Source organism: Falco peregrinus, chromosome 3 (assembly GCF_023634155.1).
Source record: "Falco peregrinus isolate bFalPer1 chromosome 3, bFalPer1.pri, whole genome shotgun sequence".
Taxonomy (NCBI): Eukaryota; Metazoa; Chordata; class Aves; order Falconiformes; family Falconidae; genus Falco; species Falco peregrinus.
In genome coordinates, this window is record NC_073723.1 from 101,284,352 (window position 1) to 101,306,338 (window position 21,987).

Below are 21,987 nucleotides of genomic sequence, written 5' to 3' on the forward strand. Positions count from 1 at the left end.
TAAGGGAGCCTAATAGGATTTAAAAGCTGTAAAGTTGGTGAGCACAGTTGATAGCCTACCTGGAAGGGTAGGGTCTATATTTTTTCTCAGGCCAAGGTCAATGGTATAAATGGTGCCATAAAACCTGCTTGTGAATAACTGTAAAAGACATTTGCTGAGGCAAGGCACTTTCAACAAACATTTGTGTTTGTAAAGTAATTTTTAGAGCTGAGGCAAAAAAGTGGAAGATAATTTTTGCCAGAGCTAGACCATAGCTCTTGAGTTTGCATTGTTGTTTTTTTTTAAATTGCTTTCTCACAACATCACTTTTTCAAGATATCTTTCTTTCCCTACCCTCCTTGTCTGGGAACTATAGTTGGTGATGAAAAGAGGACATTTGTTCTCCTAGATTGTTTGGGCTAATGTCTCTGGGTGCAAAATGGTACTTCTTTTTCTGAAGTAGATTGTACAAAGCCTTCTACTTGCAGCCACTTACTGCCATAGTCACGAGGCCACTTAACACAGCCTGTGACCAACTGCTTTTGAAAGGAATGGAAATGTCATCAGCCAATTATTGCAATGTATAAACGGCATATCGAGACAAGACCATGCCTGCGCTGCATGAGTGTAACGAGGTGGGGGCTTGCATTTTGAAACCTGTCGTTACCGTGCTTAATTACCTGTTGTCTGTTTTCCCCAAGAGGAGCCGTAGGGCTGAGCTGGTCCTCGTGGTATGCCCACAGGCAGCAGCTGGCAGCAGGCATGGCCAACACACTGCTGCCACTGTTTAGAAATTGTTGTACCACTGCCTGGGACTAGGTCAACCGTGTGTTCAGTTATGTACCCGAACTCTGCAGCCATTTAACCCTGCCGCTTAGGTCCTCTCTGTCCTCTTAATGTCAGTGTGCGTTGAACTTCAGCCAGCCAAGAAATGTTGACCTGCGATCTGGGCTCGTGCCAAGGTGTGTTCGGCATGTTGTAGGGTCGGGCTGTTACAAGGGTGCCCTCGGCCGATGGGGAGTGGCTGAAATGGTAAGCTTGCACGCCTTGGTTAAGTATAGTCAGCATATAGGTAACGTTTATACGTGGTTTAATTTATTCCAGTATTTTTTTCCACTGCGATGTTGTTTTATTCTGCTTTAAGTCCAACATAGAAGAGGTACGGTATATCTGAAGATGTAGGTGCATGTGTCTGCTGTGTAACTAGCATGTCTTTGTGGACACTAGATATATAAAGTGCTAAAGAAAAAAGAAATATTGAAGCTTTGCTTGTATTTGTAATTCTTACTGTTCTGGGTGTGATGTTGGGAGCAAAGCTGAATCTGTACAATTAACAGAATTACTCTGAAATCCTCTATGGAGGAGCTGCATGGACAGGCCACCACAGCAGCGGGCTGACATGCCTTTTGCAGTGCAGGATGATGTTTGTATCCCAACAGCTTCCACAGAGAATCTCCAATATTGCTTTCTTCTCCCTAATACCTGTGAGAGGCTTCCTAAAGAGTGGGAGTCCCTGGGCTGACGTGCTATCACAGTCCTCACAAGGGGTGGTTTGTACAGCTGCCTTTCTCTTACCAGAGATAACTTCTGCCCCAAACTCATGACCACGTACCATCTTTATTGTGCTCCCTTTTGTCATGCAGCATTTCAATATCACGGCAATGTGCATGTAATAAAACTTGGAAGATCACTAAATAGTTTGCATGGCATTAACTACATAGAAGGGGAGCAGCCAGCAGCTAGGAACTATGTCAGCAGCACCACTACCACCATCGCTACCAGTACCAGATGCTCTGAGTCTACCCAGCTGCTGTTGCCTAGATGGATTTAGCAGCATGTAACACAAGTTCTTCCTGTGCCAATCAGGCATTGTATCTTGAACACAGTAATAGAAAAAGAAATAAAATAACAATTTTAAAAGCCCAACCAAGACAACATAGCACTTTGGTTTTTAACAGTGAGGTAGCAAAAGCTTACAGTGGTGCTTTTCCAGTTGGCTGTTGCAGTTACTCAAGAAGAGTTTCAAGAAATTGCAATTTTACCATTTCAGGGAGGAGGAAAACCAAACCAAACAGGAGGAAAACCAAAACAAACAGTCCAAACAAACTGCTCATAGAAGAAGGAAAAAATAGTGTGAAGTATAAAATAGCTTTTTAAAAGGTGAAAAACAAATCCTCAGGCTTATTATTCCCTTGCAAAAATATCTCTAGGTAGAGCTAAGGCCCTTTTTCCCCACATAGGTCTCCTTCCCAGTAGAGGGGACCAGAGCGGCAGGCAGAGTTTTGCAAACTATCCTGTTACTCCGGAGCACTGTTTTGTATGCATCACGGGCAGCTTCAGTTTCAAGCTTCAAGCTATTGTACATGTAAATGGTATTTTAGAAATATATATGATATATAGGAGTTGCTTTACTGGTGATAGTTACAGGAGTTTGTTACTGTGCAAAGATACGGATGTAGAGATACAGTTTTGTTTACTATTGTATGTTCAAAGCTTGAATTATGTGGGATAGTTGGGATATAAAGCAGGGAGGGTTTTTTTCATCTTTGCTGGCTTTTACTGTAGGCCAGCGAAAGTCCTTGGCAGTGTTTGTTAATTGTTTCTGGGATATGTCAAAACTCCATGATGCACATGTTTTCCAGATGCTAAAATGAAGATGCTTAAGGTTTGGGGTATTTATTGTTATCCAGCAGTGGTGGCCTTGGACAAGTGACATTCAATCAATAAGCTACACTTTCTTTTTTTCAAGGTAGCTATAAGAGTATGATAGAGAAGAACTGCAACTGTGTGAACTGCAGTTCATACGAGAAGTTATTGTCACAGCTCCTAATGCCAAGTGCACTGGACTGGAATAAGCAGAGCTGGAGTGAAATAGAAATTAAAAAAACCAAAAGTTGACTCCCTGCCTTTAATCAGTAAGCAGTAGTGACCCCTGTAAGCCTGAAATAACCCATAAAGAGCTCATGTTGAAACAACTGTACGGAAAACTACATGGAAATAAGGTATTTGCATCTCTCAAAAGGCTATTTATAAGTTGTATGTTTTGCTCTGCTCAGAGGCATATGTGCTGTCTTCAGCTGACTGTTATCGTGCTGCATAATATTTGTCCTGTTTGTTAGGAAAGTTTAATTTAGCAAGTTTTAACCATGGACAAATATCAAATGTATTCTGTGACTAAGCTCTGGGTTTGTCTTAGATACGAGTATTTTAAGTTCTAGACATAAAACTATGTAAAGCTCTCTAATGGCTCTTAAAGGAAACCACAAAGTGTTGCTTGAGCTGGTTATACAAGGAGTCTCTCCAAGGGACTTGGTCCTGCAGCCCTTGAAGTCAGTTGCTGAGCTCCCATAGATTTTTGTGGTGCAGGCACGGCGCGCTCTGCCTTGCGCAGGAGCCAGCTGAAATCAGCCCTCGTGCTCCGTCAGACAGTTCATAGCAAAGCTGTCATCATCGCTGGCAAGCCCGAGGGGTAAAGCGAGGACAGGGCGAGGCTGCCAGAGCAGTTCCCCGGGCTGAACTCTCCCAGGTCACTCCTCCGGGCTCGCTCCAGCGCAGGCAGCAGTGGGAGTGAGCGCCTGGTAGCCACCTGTGGCCCTGGCTGGTGGGCTCAGGACAGTGCCAGCCTTTTGGGCTTGTGTGCTGCCAGCTGTGGCTTGTATTTTCAAAGGCCAGCTTCTCTTGTATGCGTATTTCATCTGAACTTTGAAAATGTCAAGCATGCGTGTGAGCGTTGGGGTGCACGGGCAAGGCAAGCCTGCAGAACTGCTGCTGGCCCAAGAGCACTTGCACATGCAGGCGCAGGGACCTGAAATTGTAATACCATTTTTGCAAGGTCTTGTACCTGCATTTGAAGTGAAAGCTCAGGCACATGCTCTGTGCGCACACCCAGGCCCAAAAGAAGCCCTCCTGAAAATTTACCTTTGCTGCAGTCGCACAAGGTGACAAAAACCCAACACATACTTTTTCAGTTGGATATAACCTTTCTTGCCCCATGTATTATTCAAAGGAAGCTTATCTAATAGAGAGTCCTATTATTCAGCTGATTGCTTTAAATGTTGATATATCTTTAAGTAAAAGAAGTAGTTAGTCTCCTCTACTGCATCTGCGGTATTTGGTCATGTATGTAAAAATGAGTGTGTGTGTGTGCATCCGTGTGCAGGTATACGACCTCATGGTCCATATTAAACCTTGAAGCATTCACTAGTGGTTCCATTATAGGTAGGCTCACTCAGGATGTGCTTTTTCTTTTACAGTGCCATGTAGCAGTGCCTTGATTAATATTATTACTCTAAGGAATATAATAAAAAAATCCAGCAGAGCAAGAAAATTATTGTTACAATAAAAGCCATTCAAATGAACATGCTTATTAACATGCCTCTCAATTGCACAGAGACTAAAAGACAGAGAGCGCCTTCTCCTCTTCCACATTGCTTTGCGTATTTTGTCATTATGCTGCAGAGCTGTCGCGACTGCTGTCTCCTGGTTATGATTTTCAAATCCCAGTTGATGATTAATACCTTTAGCTCAGACAATTGTAAAAGGCCAGTGCTGTAGCTGCATACGTTTTCACACCATTCTGGCATTACTGATGTGCATCGCAATGTGGAGGGGCATGGAGGGTGGAATGGAGCCGAGAGAGAGGAAAAAAAAGGGTGTCAAGCAAGGAATAATTTTTTCCATATGTTTTCCCTATTTGTCAGGTCAGCACTCAGGTTTGACTAGAAAGCACATCACATGAATGCCTTGCGTTTCTGCAGCACTTTTTACTTACAAGCATCCTAAAGCCTCCTGTGAGCAGATCAAGACCCTCAGATTCATGGATAAAGGCCATTCGGTGTCCTCAGGGAAAAGGGAAGAGTGGACAAGGTGCAGAATTTCATCCAGGTTTTGCTGGAACACTGTACCTTTACCCAGAAAAGAGTGTCCCTGGGCTGACTGTGTAGGGTCACACACGCTTAGAGGGAAGGCAGCAGGTACGCTTTGTGGCAGTGGCAAAGTTAAATCTGCAAAGCTGCTCAAGGTACATGAATGTAATGACGAATATAAAACGAATGAGAAATTAACAAAGATTTTATGGGGTCTCTGATATTGCTCATTCTGTTTTCTAAGACTGCTCTGGCTATCTTTTCTTTCTCCCATCTTCACCTGCTCTCCATGTATTCACCTCTCCTTTCAGTATTTTCTGTTCTGCCGTACCATCCAACCATCCCTTCCCAAGTTCCCTTTTCTCTCAGGCCCAGTGCCTCTCACCTGGCTATTCAGGCCCTTCCCTCAAAAGTAAGCAAAAAACCTTCACAAAGTTTTAGTGCAGAGATGATTGTCCAAATGCACATGAAAATTAGTTTGGAGACCATGTACACACACCAGTGTGCAGCATGGTGTATATTGGTGGGTGTGTGATACCTGGTGCTGATAGTATTTAATATGTAAATGTATCTGCGGAAAATACAACGTCAGCCTCTTTTGGACTGGGATGCTGAGTGAGCTGGATATTTGTGAATAATACTATTATGAGTTGTACCCTTCCCCTTTGTAACTGAGGATGTTTGCTCAGATTTAAGTATTGTTTTTGTTTTGGCAGAGGCCGAAGGCTGGGAGCAGGAAGCGGCTGCACCCTGATGGCTGTCATTTCCCCCGCGTGCAACTCCTGTTTACTGCCAGCTGCCTTTTTACAGACACATTGCCCAGGCTTTGATACGACTGGACCCGTCGCTGACTCAGGGCTAGTGAACTTTCCGTGGCTATCTGCTCGTTTGTGCTGTTCTTCACATACAATAAGGTCAGACTGAGGGGGAAAAAAATATTAAAAAAAATAATCATAGGATCTTTCACAATCCTTTACTTGGATTAGAGTACGCGTGTTCCCACTGAGTCAGTAAACGACAAGGGCTGGGAATGTCTCAAGTGGATGGTGGGGAGCCGGGCAGAGCTCTGGTGCAGAAGCAGCTTCTCCAGCAGGATGCGGAGGAGATCCTGGCAGATGGGTGGCTGGCTGCCCGGTTTGCAGTGTGTCCTCTCAGGCCTCAGTCTGAATTCCTCCCCCTGTAAAAGCTTTCATTACATTTTGTCACTTGATACATGGTTTGTTTTAATGCACTGGAACCCCGTGTACATTTAGCGGCCTCTTTCTGCTTGTTTTATGGGGCTCCACTGTGCTTGGAAATGAATTAAAGCGTCTGAAAGGCTTGGCAGTTTCATTAGAGGAGGACAGTCCAATCCAAATTAGTGTAACTCACTTAAAATTGAAGTAAAATGTTTTAAGGAGAGTGATCTGATAAATATTGGCTTAAACTAATTGGATTTTCAATAGACAAATTACTGCATTTTTCTCATTACTTAGTGCTCTGTAAGGCTTTCACGTTGTATGGGAGAGTACTGTCCCTGCATGGAGCTGAGCAGGATGAGTGAAATCGCTTACTGGAGATGCTTTCTGAGGCTGTGGCTGCCGAGGAGGCCAGGTGGCTCAGGGATGCTGTGCAGCTCAGGGATGCTGTGCGGCTCAGCCCTCTGGGCCACTTGCCTTGCTATCGAAGGCGTGTTGCCATTTTCCAGCGCACAGGTTTGCTAATCCTCATGCTCATTGCATGGGTGAGATGATCGGCAAGCTGCCACTGACCTTTCCGAAAGAAGGCACTCACCAGGATAAGCACCACGTAAAGCCTCTCATGTTATATATAGGGAAGCCTTTTTTTATTTTTATTTTTATTTTTTTAAATAAGCAAAAGCAATGCTTGTTTCCAGTGAAGGGGGACAGGAAACAGTGTGTATCCTTTCAAAGGCAACTTCTGTATTCCAACAAGCTATTAATTACAGCTAAATAAGATCTAAATAAATATGTGGTTGTTACATGTTGGTGTTTGTTTTTTTTTAAGTATTACTATTCCTCATAGAATCGGGAAATAAGCAGGGATTCTTAAAACCTTATTGCTGTTGGGAACAGCATAATTTGTTTCCTTCCAAACCATGTTTTCTGAAAAGAACTGGCATGCATTTATCTTCTTCCCAGTGCTTGTTCAAGGATTCGCTTTTCATGAATGTCAGAGTGGATGCCCTATGGAGAAAGGAGCTGCTCCTCAAAAGTATTTTCAGTACAAGAGCACGTGGCCTGAGAAGTGGTGTAGTGAAACAGCTTTGTGCTCATTAGTACTGAAATGTTTGTATCAGCAGCAACAGGAAAGGTGTATTTTAGTGTCTGCAGTATGAAATTGTATGCGGGCGCAATTAGATAACATAGTCGCAATGCTGAGTATGCAAATAATCCCATGATATCCTTCCATCTAACTTTCTTGTGCCAGGAAAAGTAGAGATGGCAAATGGAGTGGTGCTGTGAAGAGTTACTGAGCCATTTTATTTTTCTAATGCAAAATGCCCTATAGCAAATTGTCTGTGGGATGTTTCTTCTCTCAGTTTAGGACAGTCGGCAGTTGACTGCATGGCTGAGGCATGCAGGTGTGTATTCTTTCAGGGTGTAGCTGGTGTGTCTCATACAGAAGCCTGACCATCTCAAGTCCGGTATCACACCTGAAAACCATTTCCATCAGTGCATTGTGTTTCCATGTGATTATGCTGGTGTGCTTATTTTTTTGTTACCTTTGGAATAGGTAATTTAAAATTGATCTCTGTAGGGATGTTCCCTGTGCCTGTCTACCTATCAGTCTTTCTATCTGAATGCAGAAGTATTTGATTAGTATATTTAAAGTAATAAAGATGTCAACAGTAGTGTCACATTGATTGATGCTAATTATAAGTCTTTAAGGGCTCCTCTGGTTTGGCCACTCTCCTTGCAGATTGCGATTTTATGGTTAAAATAATGCCCTGCTGTCCGCAGGCTCAGTCATAAATTGTGGTCTATCTTTCTTTAATGACTCTGCATGCAGTGGTATAATCCCAATAACGTACATTATCTTCGGTAAGAGGAAGGCAGTGACTTTCATAGAGGTGATGGATGGATTTATAAGGACTAGCTAACAGACTGGCTGGGATCACACCAGAGGCGAGGCTGATCTGCTTGCGCATTGCCCTGAGCAGAAACATTAAACAGGCAGTCTTGATTTTCATTCAGTCCCTCTCTTTCCACTCCGTACCCTTAGTAAAAGTTAAAGGAAATGCTGAGGTGCGAAGCAAAGTCTCCTGTCAGAAGGCTAACTACTTACTAAGATGTAAGCATCTTCCATAGGCATCTTGCAATGTGGAGTCTTGCTCTGTGGGCATTCTTGTGAAAGCACGTGACAAACGGTCGATGAACGTGTGTTCACCTTACAAAAGTGCATTGCTACCGTGAGGAAAATGCTACAGCTCTGACAGGTCTTACATTTCTGGGAGAGCTTAATCATTTTACATAGATGTGAAAGTGAAATTTCAGGGGACCACGCAGGGATGCCCGCATATGTATGGATGTGTACCAAGTTACACATGTCCGTTTTTAAGTAGAATCACCACAGTGATTCTGACACACCCACACCCACACCCCCCCACCCCACCCCCCACCCCCCCCATTATGGCTTCTGTGTTCATAACTGGCACCATGGAGCTCCAGCTCAGGATGGAGATTCTGTAACTCCGTGTGCATATGGGCAGGTGCACACAGATGCTTTCAGAGCAGCCTGTGCCCTACAGGGCCTGGTGAGCAGGACTAAAAAGCAGGATGTTTCCTTTAGCGCTAAAAAGTTAGGAAAAGAAGTTAATTTGGAAAAGATGCAGTTACGAAAGGTCATTTCTTGGCACCTTAATCGTGGCCTTTACTGCTGGGTCGCTCACTGTAGTTTTACTCTGGTGTGCGATGGACAGCCATGAAGTCCAAGGAAATTACTACTGGGACATGGGCGTTGTTTTGTTTGGTTTTATTATTTTTGATGGAGTAAGGTGGGACTCCTAAAGTTAATTCTGAGCAGAACTGGAGCACAAACAATTGTGAAATATATCACAAAAGCTTTTGAAGCATTTGGATCCCTTTGCAGACTGCCGGTTCCCATACTGCTTTCTGTGAATGGACATCTTATTCAGCTACTGCTAGACCAGTTACTTTCTAAATAAACCCAATTAGGGTTTGCTTATTAAGCTAGAAAGCTGTGTCACTTTTTCACAGAAAAACAATATGGATAAGTTAAATGTAGCAAGAATGCCAACAAATGAAAAAAATGCCCCCAAACCAACACATGAAAGAAATTCCCCCAAACCCAAGGCAAGGCGGGATTTGCATAAAGGGCTTTTAGTGACTTGCTACTGAATTTTACTAATACTAATTTTTCTGACTCTGACAAAGCAGCCAGTATTCCTATGCTTCCAGAAGTCACATCAGCTGGACAGCATCTGACTGGCTGATGAGCTCGGTGGGCAGCTGTACTTACAGATTCGGAATTAAATCTGGTTCTGTCATCAGAGGGCCCCGTTGATGGGGTGTCTGGAGCACATCGCCCATGTGAATGTTTCAGGTTGATTTTGTTTTGGGGTGCTGGCATGTTTGAGTTTCTTTGGGTTGTTTTTTTTGTGTGTGTGGCAGGTGTGGGGTTTTCTGGGTTAGTGTTTTTTGGGGTTGGTGGGATTTTTTGGTTTTGTTTGTTGGAGTTTGGGGGTTTTTTTGTGTTGGTTTTTAATTTCATCTTTAATTGAGCAGATTGTTTTCTTCTGCTGTGTGTGCTGGCTGTGCATCCACGTGGTGCTTTCCCCCAGGCCCTCGAAGGGCAGAGTTCCCTTTGTCCCAGCCCCTGCTCTTCACCCTGCTCCTGTCCCACACCCAGCTCAGTCACAGCACTTGGTGATTCTCTGAGAGTCGAGACAAACGCGCCGTGTGCTGGGGAGTTACCAGACGCATATGCTTCATACAAGTACATTCTTTGCTCTCCAAGTGGAGAAGCCCTGCAAGTAGCACATGTGCTTGTGCACAGAGATCAGCCTACGCACCGAAACTCATGCTGACCGGAGAAGGTGGCAGCAGGGTGGTTTATTCTCTCTCAATTTGATTATTGCTCTTTTTTGTTTATGATAAACTAGCATTAGCTCATGTGATGGAGATGGAATGAAAAAAGAAAAGACAAACAAAAAAACCCACAAAAAAACCCAGCCCGAAGGCTTCTCTTTAAAAATGCAGGTTAATCCTTGTGGCTTTCAGAAGCATTTCTGTAGCATAATACTAATTAAGATAAGGTTATCATTTTAAGTTATATCAGGAATGCAATTAGAGTTCTTACTAAGAACTGTAGCAATCGATTTTATACAAATTATTCAGACCTGGTAAGGTAGAATGCAGTTTTAATAGGACAACAGAACACACTGTGGTTTTATTAAATATAATATAGATTTAAATTACAGCCAAATGCTGTGCTGCCACTCATTCAGCAGGAATCCATGCATCCCTTTTCAAAATCTTTTCTTAGGTAGGATTAATTCAAGCATTTGGGTTTTTTTTTCCTCTCCTGTTCAATGTACAGTTTCAATTGATTTTTGTTCTTGAAAAAGAGCCATTTAAATGGATGTACTGTAAAACCAGAAATGAATGTAGAGAAGTATTTGGCCTGCTTACCAAATAATATAAATTTCACATGTACAAATGGGTACGAGTTGATGTCAGATGCCAATTCAGGATCTGTGTAGCTTGTAGATGGATGTGTTTTCTGCAGATACTGTAGACGGGATCAAATTCAGCCCCTGTTTAGGTAAGTGAAGAAAGCCGAGTGGGCTCTACTCCCACCAGGCTCTGTCCACCGAACAGGCTGAGAGTTTCCGTATCTTTGAACTCTGGCCAAACCTCAAAACAGGGGGGAAATAAAAAAGATTGTGTGTTAGTGGAAGAACTATATTTATCCACTTACACATTTGTTTCTTTATTCATTAAGATATGCCCGTTTCTGAGACACAGTGTGTGCCATAGACAGGCAAACTGCAGGAGTATGCTGTCGTGGAAGGGTTTCACAGTCTTATGCATATACAATGTGGTATTTTTATGTCTGCCTAGTGTCCTGGCTCTTTTTCCCAAGCAGAGAATGCTTGTCCTTTAGGTTTTCCTGGAGTAGTTGTCTTTAACATAATCACTTTGTGTTATCTTGCTCTGGTCGCCTCTTTCTTTTGGAGCTGTGCAAACTTGTATTCCTTGAGTTATACCCAGGTTTTGCAGATGCACCTTCCTATGTTCTTAAAAGTGGATGGCTTTAAACTGCAGTTAATCTTGAGTGCGTGCGAGGGCTTAATCAATAATTTAAAAGATGAAACATTAAACCAATGACTATTCCTCAACTGTGGTTAAAAACACAGCAAATTCAGAAGAAAAGCTTTATCTAAAAGGAAACAAAACATGTGAAATGTGGGTGAAAACATGCCCCACCAACTTTTAATTCTCTGATGTAACAACTTGGTGATCAATGAACAAAATTGCCTGTAAATACAGATTAGAAGAAAATGATTTATAAAAATGCATTAGATTATTTCTTGCTTTACCTTTTTTTCAAAGAGACGTTGAGATGCTTTATTTTCCTATTTTAGATGTCTTTTTTATAAAAGAGATTTTTTCTTAGCATTTGGCACTTTGTTCCTATTTAAACACATACTGGAAGTGTTTCAGTGGGAATTTTAGAGTCTTCTACAGGGTGGGAAATGAAAGCCTCTAACTTCCACCTCTGGTATTTCTTCACCAGGCTGTCCATCTTAAAAGAGTAGTGTCTAATTAACTCTTTGCTGAAATATTCAGTAAGTGGGCCAATAGGAAATGTGTTCAGCTATCTGTGTTTATCTGAGTCACAGTACAGAGCCTCTGTTATCTACATTTTTCTTATTATCTGGGCTGTGCTGACCAGCCCCACTGACCCTGAGGTAAGGTATTGCTGGACTGCATTTTAGTGAGGGTAATGAAGCTGGCACTCTTCTCTTCTGGGGCTGGTTTTCCTTTCAATGTGCATGTATAATCCAGAGGAATAAAAATTGCTATTTAATCAGGAATCCTGTTAGGCTTGAAGGACTACTGCATGAAAAAACTGGTTGCCATGTTTTTGCAGTTAATTTGATTATTGGCTTGTGTCAGGGTTTAACCCCAGCCGCCAACTAAGCCCCAGGCAGCCACTCGCTCACACCTCCTGCAGTGGGGGGGGGAGAGGATCAGAAGGGTTAAAAGTGAGAAAACTGGTGGGTTGAGATGAAGACAGTTTGATCAGTAAAGCAAAAGCTGTGCACACAAGCAAAGCAGCAGGAGGCACCCATTCCCCACTCCCCCGGGCGGGCAGGAGGGGCTCAGCCATCCCAGGACAGCCGGGCTCCATCATGCCTGATGGGGGCTTGGGGAGGCAAATGCCATCACTCCGTATGTCCCCCCTTCCTTCTTCCCCTTTCCCCCCCAGCTTTATATGCCGAGCATGATGCCATATGGTATGGAATATCCCTTCGGTCAGCTGGGACCCACATCTGTCCCAGCTGTGCCCCCTCCCAGCGCCTGGTGCCCCCCAGCTGCTCGCGGTGGGGGAGGTGAGGAGCAGGGGAGCCCTTGGCACTGTGTAAGTGCTGCTCACCCATAACAGAACCACCCCTGTGTTACCAACACTGTCTCCAGCACAAATCCACACCGTAGCCCCACACCAGCCACTATAAAGGAAATCATCCCAGCCAAAACCAGCACAGCATGTGATATTAAGAGAGCAACAGTGAGTGTTTCTGTGCATGCAGGCCACTCTTTCTGTTGGCTGAAGAAGCTCCAGCTTGTGCTGGAGAACGAGGTATATGGTGTTGCTACTTGTTTTACAAGGACAACCTTTGCTATCAATTTGCTAGCACGGAAGGCTGGGGCAGGAAGATAGACAGAGTTCTCTGGGACTGCAAAGGTGCCTCTGGTCAACCAAAGGACACTGAAATGCTATAGGTAAACATCTGTGTTGCCTGCATGCATATGCATATATGTATATATTTGACAGTTAGTGGTTGCAACTTATGCCCAGATCCTCTGTAACTGAAGTGCTGGCTTTAAATTGGTTATCCTAACAAAAGAAATTGGCATTAGGATGCTGTGGTCCAGCTGAGAGCTGATCTATAGGTTGGCCTGCTGCAGGCACAGCAAATGTGTGTCTCTCATTCTCTCCATTTGTATTAAAAAAATGTGAGATTTTTTATTTTGGGGTGTGTTTGTGTGTGGTGGGTTGTTTTTTGTTTGGTTTTCTTTGTTTTGTCATTGTTTGTTTGGGTTTTTTTGTAAAAGTGCTTAAAAATAATTCTTGAAAAGAGAAGAATGTATCTCATCAAATTGTTACTCATTTTGAGATGAGTCTGTCTCCTGTCAGACTGGTATCTCTGACAAGAGTTTCATGTTTGGAAATTATTTTCATATTGCAGGTAAACACCCCTTCATTTCCCAAAAGCTGGGAAAGAGGGTGATATTTTTCTCTTGAAAGAAATCAAGTCTGGACACAGTGCAACAGCAGCTGGGCGGTTGCTTTCAGTAAAAGCAAAAAGGCTCTTGCATTACACGTATCCAGATGTTTTGACACCATACGTGAAATTCAAATCCTTTAAGTCTGAAGAAGTTTTTTGTTGGTTTAAGGAGAGCAAAAGCAGTAAGGAACTTGAGTGTGCTTTGCTGGAAAAGTACATCCATAAATAAGGTGTGCTTTTTATTTAGGTAATGGGATGGAGACAGTTGGATTAGGAAGACACAGCTTATAGAAAAAAAACAACAACCCTGCTTTCATGGAGATCATCCTTTATAGTTTGGGGGTAGAAAGATGTAATTTAGGACTTGTGCCAATTAGATAATTATTCCTACTACAATGTATAAAACAAAAGGCATGCTACAGGCACTTTGTATTGTTCTCATTTCATTCTTACAGGAATTTACTTTTTATGTTTGTTTTCAATCCTAGTTATAAACAGGTTTAGGTTGCAGGACGTGTGTTGTTGGGGGTGACCGATGTGTAGCAGAAGCCCCCGCTGCTCAGTGTGGCCAGGCACAAAGGGGCTGCTGAAAGCGTTCTGACCTGCACTGTTGTTTATATAGCGTATTTGCAAGGCTTGTTCAGGCTTATCAATAGAAGGTTCATTAGCAGTGGTCACAGGCTTCATTATTGCGACTGGAAGCTTACAGGTGAAGGTTATTTTGTTGTACGCAGAGGTGAAGAGAGTTTGTGTTTACGGTAGGAACTCCTCTGCCCTGAATCTGGATGGTTGGCCTTCATTAGCAATAAAAAAGGTATGTGGGCTGATAGCACGGCTGGGTACCAGCTTCATTTATTGTTAAACCTACAGTAAAGGTTGGCTTGGTCAAAATGCCTTTTAATAATGTCTTGTAATATTTAACATTGTAAGTAACTAACAGTATCAGTGGAGCACAGACTGTTTGTTGGGTCCAAATACGACGAACAGCACATTTTTCTAGTCTGGTTTACAGAGTGGAGGGTTATGTTTTCATTTATCATATTTCACTGTCATAATTTGGAAGGTTTTGTTTTGAGATATTTTGAAATGCTTAAAAACACAGGACGAGATGCTAATGATGAGCAAAACCAAATATTCCAAATCTGAATCTAGTTACACATGCCAGAGTCAGAGGAACTGAATCAACTTTTAAATGGCAACCGAGTGCAGAAGACATTTTCAAATGACTTCTTGATGTTGGATGTAAGACCAGGAAGCATTCATCCTGTTGGCCAAAATTATTTTTAGAGCTCCCGAAAGTTTTTCACAATTTGTTTACAATTCAACATATCTGCAGTTCACAAATTAATAACATGTGCCTGAGGCTTTTATGTCGCTCAGCCAGTATAACATCTGCACTGTGGGTGATGTAGTTCTGGTTCAGAAAATGGCCTTTACCAGAGAAGACCAGTTAAGTATGTGTTTCGATGTCATATTGAAGGTGGGAGAATGTTAAGTGCGTGCTTAGTACATAAGCCTAAACTGATAGGATTTCATGGCTTTTGAATAAATTTGAGATGTTGCTTTTCATTTTTGGTTTGTTCTTCTGACTTCATTTTCATTCCTGATAATACTCAGTCATCTAACCATCCTTCCTAAGCTCTGCTGTTACTTTGCTTTTAATCTTTCCACCACCACCCCCTTTTTTTTTTTTTTTTTCCCCGAGAGGCTGTAGTGTTGTGATGGATACTGCTTGGTTAGTACAGTAGCAGGTGAGGTGGACTGCCATTAGGAAGTGTTTGTTAAAGTAATGGAAAGATTAAGGTTCATAGTTCAACAGAAATATGCAGCCTGTTACTTCCCGTGGCATGAATAATGATCCCAAGTACACCGTTCATAATATTGCACACACAGGTGAGTTAGAAGAACGTTATAAGGTTTCAGGCACTAATACTTAGACCTGAGGAAGCACCAGCAGTAAAATTGTCCCTCGGTAATGTGTAGGCTTGTACATGACCATTTGCTCTCTGTGTGCCTGATCATATATGCTTTCTTTTCCTAGAAGTTCCCATTTTTTTCTTGGAGCAGGATGGATATAGTGAGTTGATGTACATGTGCCCCTTTGTTTTTAGTCTTTCTGTTTACTGTGCTCTGAGATCTCTGCTCCAGAGAGATGTGTTTTGTCATCAGCTAATGTGTGCATTTTCTTACTGATCCACAATCCGATTAATCTTTGTCACACAAGAGATGATGGGCTGATATTATCCCTGTTTTACAGACATAAAGCTGAAGGATAGATGCAGTAGTGTGGAGTCCCCGCCAGTTTAGGGTATTCGGCTGGGGATGCGCTGTGCCATACTACTGTGACACAACTACTGGCTTCAGTTGTGGTTGTAAATACTCACTGCAGAACCTCAGCTTGGGGGCCTGGGGAGGAAAATGCACATATAGAACTCGTGTATAGTTAGGTAATGTTACAAGCCTCACACGAGGGCAGAAGGGAGTGAATTCCGTTCACGAAGAAATTTGCGTTCATATCTGAGGAGCAGCAAAAAGTAAAGCCATGATGAACAAGATACATGCTTAGAAAATCAGAAATTCTGGCTATAGCTTTTTTAAGTGTTAATGCTTTACAAAGAAGATATCAATAGAAATGTTATTGTTTGGGGAGAAGGACTCTTCTTGGAAACGTCTAATGTTGTTTTAACTGTAAGTTTACAAAGTGAGATAAAATAAAACTAAGTAGAGGTAGGATTGAGGTTTGATAGAGATAAAAGCATCTGTTATGAAGTGAGTGGGAAGCAATGTTAATAATAAGTGATGCTACTGGCTCCTCTCCCTACCTGTTCACTCACCATTTCAGCTAGATATGTACACTTTATAGATATATATACACATACATATATAAAGTATGTGTAAGTATATATAAGTATGCATACATATACAAGTATATATATTTCTGTAGATGTGTATGTATTAAAAAAAGTATGTGAGGTTGTATTTGCATGTGTTCATTTGCTGCCCAAAGAACTGGGTGATGAGAACATCAAACAGGGTTTAAACGTGTGGTTATTCTCACTTCAGTGTTGTGCCTTTGGTTTCTGGAAGCAGTCTGTTGCTCTGGCAGTTTGGTCCTTGACCTTCTATCACTTTTGGAGATGTGCCATACAATCTTTGTTTACAGTAACAAGCATGGAAAAACTGACTTCCTGACAGTAATGCTGAAGTCTAAGCTGAAACCACTCACAGGTGAAAAAACATAGTTCTTCCACTTTGAACTTGTAATGTGTTTCATGTAAAATACCCGCCTGAAACCGGGCAGCCAACAAAAGGAAACCAGCCCTTTGCCCAAGACCAAATATTAACTGCTCTGTCAGCGGTTTCACTAAGGAGTTGGTTGTAATGTCTTTCTGTATATTTTTCCTTGTGTAACATAATTTATAATCTAAAAAAAGAAACACCCCAACACCCCACCTCCAAAACCCCTCAACCTTAAACCATTGGTTGTTTAATTTTTTATATAGGTAGGCTGCTAATTGACAGAGCAGTTCAGAACCCTTCCTTGACTTCTAGCTATTGCATGTGCAGCTCTGATCTCCACGTAACCTCTGTATCACAAAGCTTTCTCACAGGCTGGTGAAATGTGTTAGGATTTGTTGATTCGTTTGTATGAAGAACTGATAGCTCACACAACTTCCTTGTTTTCTGGCATTTGCATCACTTTTCCTAGTGTTGTGTGCTCATCAACCCAACAGTAACGGCTGTAAGACCTTTTAAGGACACCGGGGTATTTAAATGAGGAATCTGTGTGTTCAGAGTAGATGCTTTTCTTGAAGTGCAGGTTTACTAAGCAAAGCAACATTTGAGTTTTGGAGTCATAAGGTCATGAGGCAAAATGAATGCAAATCTACTGGAAGATTTGTGGCCCAGTTCAGTGGTTATGCTTTTGGTGATGTGTTTCGCAGCAATTAAATGTCCCCCTGTTGTGTCCAAAAAAAGTGTTTTTCTACACTTTCAGGAAATTAGAAGGCAATGATAAGAAAAGTGGAAGTTAAATAAAGAGTGGGTTAATGAAGCATTCCTATTTTCCTGCAAATTGTGTGTTCAAGTGATGTGTGCTTTAATGCACACTTCCAAATCTTCTGTATAAATTTTATTTTCTTTTTACATCATTACAATAATTACAGTACTCTACATTAACTTATGGCCTGACCCCTTTTGCACTGGCATATACATCATGTCAGTTGCTTGTGAACCGTGAGAAGAGTTTGGCCCCAGGGCTAACTTAACTGGAGGAAACAATTTTTAGTAAGTCAGCATAATAATGGGAATATTAACCTTAGGATGCGTCCACAAATGCAAAGAAAATTATATATTTTTTTCAGTGTTGATTATCATTTGGTTGCATTTACATCAATGTATCATGTTCTGCTCTGTTGAATTCCTGTATTTCTGCTCCCCTTCTGCTGAAGTCTTCTTTCTCACACAGTTTGCAGGGATCCAACAACACAGGGCTTAATTTATGTAGACTTAGTCCTTTTAAGTGCATACTATGATCAAACATGGCTGAATATGGAGAAAACATCACTCAGATTTTAAACATAGCACTGGTACTCACACTGGAAACAGAATCTCAAATACTAAAGACCTGGCATATACAAATGCATGTAGCCAGTGCTATTATTTGGGATACCCAGAACTTTGGGAGGCTAATTGCAATAAACCGCTCATCACACATCCATATAACCTAGAATTAATGTGGGAAATTTTTCATAGAGTCCTATTGAATAATCAGTTAATTCAAATAAATTGATCTGGTTCCAGATGAATGCAAGAGAAAAGTACAGATCCGTGCTTCACCAGTTTCTTGTGATGAAGGTCTCTGTTCTGAACATGCAGAAGCAGAATTTCCCTATTTTTTTACTTTTACATGCACTTACTAAGGTGGTCTAGGCAGATTCTGGGCTATTCTATTGAAAATTACCAAAAGGTGGAATCATGGCTCTTTCTTTAAGCTGATGGACAACCAAAGCATACCTTTTGTATGAGACAGTAGTTAGATCTTCATTCCAGGTGCCACACAGCTCAGCAGTATCAGGAGATGGCTATGAGAAAGCCCATCAAGCACCAAAGGAGTTTAGCTGTGGTCACACAAAACTCCTTGCAGGATAATTTACCCTGCTGAAGAGCTCTGTACACTGTAGAGAAACTGCTTCTGGGACCTGGAGTCTCAGATAAAGTTGACCCGCATGTCTCTAAGCTATGGCAATGTGTGTCTAGACATAGCCTGTGGTCACTAAAGGCCTACTGGTATTTTGTGTGAAGCACAGGGCACTTCATGCCTTGGCCAGTAGCCAGCATGGCTCAGTATTTAGACCCGTGTGCAGCTCTGCGGTTTTTGTTCACTGACATATGTTTGTTCTGGTTTGAGTCCATAAGACTTGCACGTTTGAGGTTCGCTTTGAGGTTTCAAGTTCAGTGAAACATTGAGTTTTGACTGGCTTTTGGGTTGAAACCTCAAGCCTAATGATAATGCTTTCTTGATCTGCAGATTATGGAGGGAAAGGTCACTGAAAAACAAACCGCAAGCCTGATACTTGCTGAGAATTATCAAGCATTCAAATGGACCATTCCTTGCAGAATTTAGCAATTGTATGTTTCTATCAGAATTAGCAACTCTGCTTTTTACTGATATGCACAAGCGTATTAGTGGCATTCTCCTTCGACTGAAACTATAGCATTTTTCCAAGCTTCTGCTATTTTCCAGTCCCTACTGCTTGGGGGAAGCAATGTTTAGCATGACACTGGGGTGACAGGTTTTGGCTGTAGTAAGCAAAAAGTTAAATGGATGTTAAACTATTTGCCAGATACTTGTTTGGTTTAAATTCTCTTCCTTCTGTCTGGTCTCTGCGGTGCCTGCTATGCTTAACCAGTGTGAAGTTCTGCTTCCTTTGACTTCAGGGAGTAAGACCCAAAAGGGACTTTCCCCAAACAGAAAAGCTGGTGCCCTGAAGGCGGCTGTGTAGCTTTCCTCTTTCAAGCCCCAACACTCGTCTGGTGTTGAAAGGAATTTAGGTCTTGCTCTCTCAGTGCAACTGTCTTGGAGCTGGGATCCAAAGTTTCATTTTCAGCGACCTTCAGTGAATCTTACACTTGCAGGGATGCATGTTGTAGTGAAGGTCTGTACCAAACAGCTAATTAGCCATATGAAGAAGTATAGCTGAAAACCCCTCCACAAAATTCAGTAGCCTTTAAGCAGTCACGAGTTATGCTTGTTTTGGCCTCTCTGTATATTGCTGTCATTCTTTACGTTGATTTAGAGCCTGCTGCTGAATCTTTAGCTCCAAAGCCTGTCCCCTGTGGGCAGTTACATCAAATCCAGCACAGCTCACGTATCCCTGAGGTAGACAAAGCTGCACTAATACAGAGCAGGGTTTATGATCAAATGTTTGAGAACAGATCTTCAAATGCTGGCACCAAGCTGATGTTGGGAAGACTTCTATTGATGGCCTGTTAAGGCAGCATCCAAAAAAAGCCCAGTTCTTTCTGTGTCTTCCAGTCTAAAAGCTTTCATGTGAAGTCAGGCAGCAGTGATGTCAACCAGAAATCCCTACCTGTGCCCTCAGCCCTTCTGTCTGTACAGCTTCCTATTTCTCTGTTCACTGTATGGAGGAGGAGAAAATGTCCTGTGGAGTTCGACCGAGAAAGTCATTTTAGACAGGCAATTTCAGAGTCTGCCAATGAATTACTTTGAGAGTTAACAGTATCTAACAGAGCAAAGTACCGATGGTAGAGATTTGGAGAGAGAAGAAAGAGTTAGTTACCCATGCTGTTATCAAAGAGTTTAGTGGGGAGGTTATCTGAAGGGATCTGAGTGTAAGAATTAGATTTTTAAGCCCTATGTGCATAGAGCGGTCTCTCATAAGGAGCTGGTTCAGCCCTAATTCTGACGTCTGACAGTACTTCAGGTTTCGCATGTATCTGGTCTTGGGGTTTTCCCCTTTCTCAGGGGTAATGCATGGCAGAACACTGGGATTGTTCTCAGGGTGTTCACTGGGGTTTTAGTGGTTTACTTAATAGTTGAACTGGAAACATCTAGATATCCAAATGATCATCAGGTAGTGGCAATTTGGAGGTGTTACTGATTTAAGCTGAACTTGGTTAAATAAGTATGAAAAGGAAAGTCTCTTTGTTCCTTGACTCCACTTCTCTTTGGTTTCGGTGTTAGATTTAGGAAAATGTGTGCAATTCAGTGTTTCCCACTAGCATGCAGTGAAGGCTGTGTATGTAAGAAGTAGAGAAAGAACATTTATTTCTTGCACATTATTTCCCCAGGGAGGGAGGCACAGCACTAGAAAAGGTTACCCAGAGAAGTTCTAGAACCTCCATCTCTGAGGGTTTTCAGGACCTTTCAGGAAGTTGCAGCTGGCCTCATGTAATGCTGATGACAGCCAGGGGGTTCACTAAGTGACCTCCAGAGGACTCTTCCAACCAACATATCTGTCATTCTAAGTCAGAACAGATAAAGGAGCTACTGGTATCAAGTGGGAAAGATCATCAGCTCACAGTCAGTAACTCCTGCAGCTTTGTCTTAGAAACTAGTGAGGACAGATCAGAAGCTGTTCTAAGCAGTGGTATTATAACTGCTATATGCTAAGAACAAAGAGACTGGTCACCAGGACAGCTCCTCTTGTAATCCAAAGCCCTGAAGATATTTATTTTGCTGCCCTGAGTCCCTACCTCAGTAACATTTACCTTTTAGACTGAGAAAAAGTCATCCGTGGCCTTTATTCTCTATACGAGCTGACACCGCATCTGAAAATAGTATTATATCCATTAGCTACAGGCTGAATTTGGGTGTACCAATATCATTTTCCAGCAAAGACTTGCCGATGCTGAAATTATTAACCCCGCAGGTGAAAATGCCCTCAGATGACTGTGGTAAACTTGCGATTTCTGTACGTGCAGTCCTGCGGCTCTCCCGAACTGTAATTGCAGGCTGAGGGTAAATGCTACAACTGGATTTTACATGGAATTTAGGCAACTCCTAGGTGCAGCCCATTGCAAACCCCCTTTCTGATAGGAGCCAATGAGAACAAGCTACAACTGCCTTGTGCAAATTTTTGCAATCTGCTATTGCGTGAACAGTTGGGAAGGTTGAAATTGGCACGAAGGAGCACTCGGGTTTTGCTCCGATTGCACTTCCCCGTGTGAGTGCTAGGCATCTCTCTCTCTTCTGGGGAATTCTGTGCTTGATCTCCATCATATAACTTCAGAGCTTGCAATGGGATCCTGCGCAAAACAGCTGTGCGGATTGACAGCAGCTATCTTCTTACATTTCCCTGACACCGCGTATGGTTCCAGTGTAAAGAGCCAGGGAGCGCAGCGTTGCGAGGTGGTGCCCGGCTTTTGCAAACAAAGGGGATGGAGGACTCTGTGCCACCTGCTCTGTCACTTCAACAAATGTTAGGAGTAAAACAAGCTACAAACTGCTAACTGTTGGATGATAACTTTATGCAGCAGCAATTCCATCGATCATCAAGGTCAGCTTTTTTGCTTTTGTTTCTCAAGCGAACCAGTCCCTCGGTTCCAAGCTCCTATAGGCAAGATGGTAAAACAGCCAAGGATGTTAACTGCTTGGTGCCCTGACAGCGAACAGCGTTGCGAAGCTGCGTGCTCTGGTTC

The 21,987-nt window shown here is 42.4% G+C and overlaps 1 long non-coding RNA gene across 4 annotated transcripts in view; it reads left to right on the forward strand.

The window, feature by feature from the left end:
- The window catches only part of LOC114011669 (uncharacterized), a 268,684-nt gene that overhangs the window by 241,185 nt on the left and 5,512 nt on the right, over window positions 1-21,987 (forward strand). The window contains exon 9 of one of the 4 annotated variants that reach the window (XR_008746640.1): window positions 5,561-5,758. The exons of 2 other annotated variants lie outside the window; for them this stretch is intronic. This is a non-coding gene — a long non-coding RNA (uncharacterized LOC114011669). Of the gene's footprint in view, window positions 1-4,679; window positions 4,837-5,560; window positions 5,759-21,987 lie in introns of those variants that run through there. One more of the 4 variants, XR_008746641.1, reaches the window with a different exon arrangement.